At 38.7% G+C, this 4821-nt stretch overlaps 1 non-coding gene across 1 annotated transcript; it reads left to right on the forward strand.

Moving 5' to 3' along the window:
• Positions 1 to 2101: 2101 nt before the first annotated feature.
• LOC145415492 (5S ribosomal RNA) lies at positions 2102 to 2220 on the forward strand. Its single transcript, XR_013900092.1, has one exon. It is a non-coding gene; the product is annotated as a 5S ribosomal RNA (ribosomal RNA).
• The last annotated feature ends 2601 nt before the right edge of the window (positions 2221 to 4821 follow it).

Genomic DNA, 4821 nt, shown 5'->3' on the forward strand with positions numbered 1-4821 from the left:
TTTCAACCCAACCTTCAAAGAGAAAAATTCACTCAGTTCACCATCCACATGCACTGCAGGCTTAGCACCATCATACTACTCTTCACAGCATTCAACAACTTCCCATCTACTCCATATATTCTTAATATTTTCCACAATCCTTGTCTATCCACCCTGTCATGTGCTTTCTTCAAATCCATGAAAGCCGCATACAACTTCTTTCCATTCTCTAGAAACTTTTCCACTAAAGATCTAAGAATGAATATCTGATCTTCCCTTCCTAAAGCCTCCCTGTTCTTCAACTAATTCCTCTGTTCTTTCTCTATCTCTGTCAATAAGTATCCCATCATACACTTTTCCTCTTATACTAAGAAGACAAATGCCCCTATGATTACCACACATTTCTTTTTTCCCATTTCCTTTGTACAAGGGCATAATTATACCTGACTTCCAATCCTCCGCGACTCTACCTTCCTCCCAGGCCAATCTGCACATTTTCCGCATCCATTCTACTACTATCTCTCCCCCCATGCTTCAGCATTTCACCACACACTCCATCAATTCCTGGGGCTTTCCCCAATTTAACTTTCTTCATTGCTTCCACAACTTCTGTTCTACTGATTTCTTCCTGTCTTTTTACCTCCTTCCTTTTCCCAGCCATTCCCCAGCCACTTATACTCGCATTACTTCCATCCTCTATGTTCAACAATTCCTTAAAGTGTTCTCACCATATGCTCACCTTTTCTCCCTTCTCCACTAGTAATCTACCATTTTTATCTTTCACTTCCATGCTAACTTCACTTCCACCCTGTCTTACTCTTTTCACCTCTTTCCAGAACATTTTCTTACAGTTCCTCCACTTTACACTCAAATTCCTTCCAAATTCCTCATCCACTCTCTTCTTACTCTCTCTTACTAATCTTTTCACCTCTTTCTTTCTACATATAACTCTCTCTTCTGCCTCTCAACTTCTTCCACGCCCTTATTTCTCATCCATTCATTGTATGCTTTCTTCTTTTGTGCCACAGCCTGTCTCACCTCTTCATTTCACCACGCTGTTCCTTGCACCCCCCTCTGTCTTTTCTTCATCCCACACACCACATTACATGCTGCACATATTTCTTCTGTGAATATCCTGCACACACCTTGCACATCCTCCATCTGCTCCAATTCATATTTGCCCAATCGTTCCTCCACTTCTCTCTTATACTCTGCCTTTTTCTCATCCTCTTGTAACCCTTCCACTCTCCTTACAAATACTCCTTCTTCCCTTCTTCTATTTCTCCATCTTATTTGGATCTTGATTCTGGCCACCACCAAGTAGTGGTCAGAAAGTCTTCTCTCCCAACCTCTATAAGCTCTTGCATCCATTCCACATTTTCACATCCTTTCATCCACACACACATAATCAATCATTGCCTTCCTTTCATTCAGTTCACCACCCACCTTTCTCATCACTCGCCATGTATACCTGTGGATCATTTTGTGCCTGAAGAGGGTATTGGCTATCACCAACCCCCTCCCACTACAAATGTCCACTAACGCACTGCCATTCTCATCTATCTCAGCAGGCACACCCCATTCACCAACTATTCCATTCACCTTCACATTCCCAACTTTACCATTCATATCACCGATCAAAAACACTCTCTCATTCCTTCCAAACTTTTCCATGCACACTTCCACATTTGTCCATACACATTTGCATGCACACACACAATCGCCCACATTTGTATTCCAACTTTCAATCTTACCCACACAATCCTTGACCCAACTGATCCATACTCTCTTATGCTCTTCTTCCATCTTTTACTCACAACTATACATACTCCTTCTTTTGCCCTCTCATTCTCACCTACTCCTGCACATATACTCCATCCATACTCCCATTCTCTCACACTCTCACCTCTCCATTTAGTTTCAGTTATTCCGCATACATCAACTTTCGCACCCTCAAGCACCTGGACAATCTCTCCCTTTCACATCATTATTCGCCCCCTTTACATTCCGTGTTCCAATTACCATGTCCTTTGTCCGGTCCTTGGCCATCATCTTTTGGTCAGTCCTTGTCCGAGGTTTATTGTTTGTCTTTTAGTTAGTATATTATATATATATATATATGGCCAACGGCCATACCACGTTGAGTACACCGCTTCCCGTCCGATCAGCGAAGTTAAGCAACGTTGGGTCTGGTTAGTACTTGGATGGGTGACCGCCTGGGAACACCAGATGCTGTTGGCATAACGTTCTCCCTACGTGACAAGTGGGGTTGGTGGAGGATTAGTGCCCTTCCCTGTAAAACAATTAACTCTAAGCCCTTGGCCACCCCGTTTGGGATATATGGCGTCTGGCAATGAATGATGAAAATGAATGATTGATGAAAATGAATGATATATATATATATATATATATATATATATATATATATGTGTGTGTGTGTGTGTGTTCTTACCTAATTGTTCTTACCTAATTGTATCTTTACAGGAATGAGTCAAGCTCGTACTGTCCCGTGTCTTAAACCATATTTTTCGTACACATCCTTAAATTTGTGAATTATCTTGGTACACACTATTTCATTCGATAGTGCATTCCACTGATCAATTGCTCTATTTGGGAAACTAAATTTCCTTACGTCTTTATCACTTCTCTTCTCATGCAGTTTTTTTTCCTGTGTTCTCTTGCTGATGCATCCCCATAGGTTATGCAGTCATGTATGTCTATTTTCTCCTTCCCTGATATGCATTTATATATCATAATCATGTCACCTTTTTTCCTTTTCTCCTGCAGTGTTGGTAGATTCAGTTTATTTAGTCTTTCTTCGTAGCTTAGATCCCTTAAGCTTGGTGCCCATCTTGTAGCGGCCCTTTGAACTTATTCAATCTTGTCTATGTGTTTTTGGAGATGAGGACTCCAGACTACTGATGCATACTCCAGGGTTGGTCTGATGAATGATGTTATTATCTTTCCTTGCATGTTTTCATTTATGTATGTGAACGCTATTCTCATATTTGCAAGCAGTGTATACATGTTCCGTACCTTCTCATTGATGTGGTCAGCCGGAGATAGTCTGTTATTGATAATACCACCTAGGTCCTTCTCTCTCTCTGATGTGTGTAAGGTTTTATTTCCTAACGTATAATCTCAATCAGGTCTTTTTCCAATTTTACCAAACTTGATTACGTGACATTTGTCCACATTAAATTCCATTTGCCATGTATTACTCCCTTCATGAAGTTTATTTAATTCTTCTTGCAGCTCCTTAGAAGAATCTGTGTTTGTAATTCTCTTTTGTATTTTTGCATCATCTGCAAACATATTTAGATAGCTTTCATTTCCAGTGTTACTGTCTATATCATTTATATACACTAAAAATATAATTGGTGCCAGCACTGAGCCCAGTGGTACTCCACTAGTCACTTCTTTCCATGATGAGTAATATCCCCTTAGTACTGTTCTCATTTCTCTTTTTATGAGAAAATCTTGCATCCAACAATACAGTTTGCCTCGAATTCCTCTTTGATGATACAGTTTCCATAAAAGTCTTTGGTGTGGTACTGTGTTAAATGCTTTCTTGGAATTTAAATAGATACTTTCCACCCATCTTTCTCTTTCCTGTAATGTGTCTGTTAGTCTGGCATAGTAGCTCAACAGATTAGTAACATATGATTTTCCTTTTCTGAAACCAAACTGTCTTTCTGTTATCATATTGTGTTCTTCTAGATGATTTACCCATGCATTTTTATAAGCTTTTCTAATACCTTGCTTACAACACTGGTTAGTGATACTGGTCGGTAGTTGAGTGGATTTTGTCTATTCCCTTTCTTCAATAAGGGAACAATGTTTGCTTTCTTCCAAATGTCAGGTAGTTTACCTTTACTCAAAGATTTCTTGAAAATTAAAAATAATGGTTTACTTAACTCCTTGCACATTCACGTAGCACCCAACATGAAATTTCATCAGGACCATTTGCATTTCCTTTGTTTAATTTCTGTAGCTCCTCCTGTATTACTTTTTCTGATGTTTGTATATCTGGTAGTATGTGTGGGCATGCATGTTCCACATAATCTCCTCTCAAAGTTTTTTTTTCCTCTGTAAAACTGATTGGAAATTCTTGTTTAGTGCTTCACAAATATCCTTCTCTTGTGTATAGGTGATTCCCTCGTCTGTAATGGATTGTATTTTATCTTTTACTTTGGTTTTGCTTCTGATGTAGCTGTAAAATAGCTTCGGTTGATCACTACTTTTATTTATGATATCCTCCTCAAACTGTTTTTGGACTTCCCTCCTTATTCTTGTATAATCGTTTCTTGCCTGTTTGTAATTATTATATGCCCTTTCACTATTGTGTCTTCTGTATCTATTCCACAACAAATCTCTTTTTTCTTTTGATTTTTTACATTCCGTATTGAACCATTTCTTTCTTTTCTTTTCTGCTTCTTTGTGCTGTGGGATGTACTTCTGGACCTATTTCATAAAGTTCACAAAATTTATTATATATAGCATTTAAATCTTGTCCTCTAAGCCCCTTTTCCCAATCAATTTCTAAGAAGTACTTCTTTGGGTTATGATACTTTCCCTTTTAATAGTTTAGGCTCTTTTTGTAACTTTCATTGCTGTTAACTATGTCATAGGCAATCCTGAAGTTGGAATTTAGTACTGCATGGTCGCTTTTGCCGAATGGAGGGTGATATATTAAATTGTCAATATCGTTTTCTTCCCTAGTAAATATGAGATCTAGCATTGAGGGTACATCGAGTCCTCTTTTTCTGGTGGTTTCCCTTACATGTTGCGTTAGGAAAAACTCCTGCACGAGATCCAGGAGCTTTTAGTCCTAACAGCTTT

The sequence above is a fragment of the Coenobita brevimanus genome, chromosome 102 (assembly GCF_032717465.1).
Source record: "Coenobita brevimanus isolate Jiangsu-jjx chromosome 102, ASM3271746v2, whole genome shotgun sequence".
Classification (NCBI taxonomy): domain Eukaryota; kingdom Metazoa; phylum Arthropoda; class Malacostraca; order Decapoda; family Coenobitidae; genus Coenobita; species Coenobita brevimanus.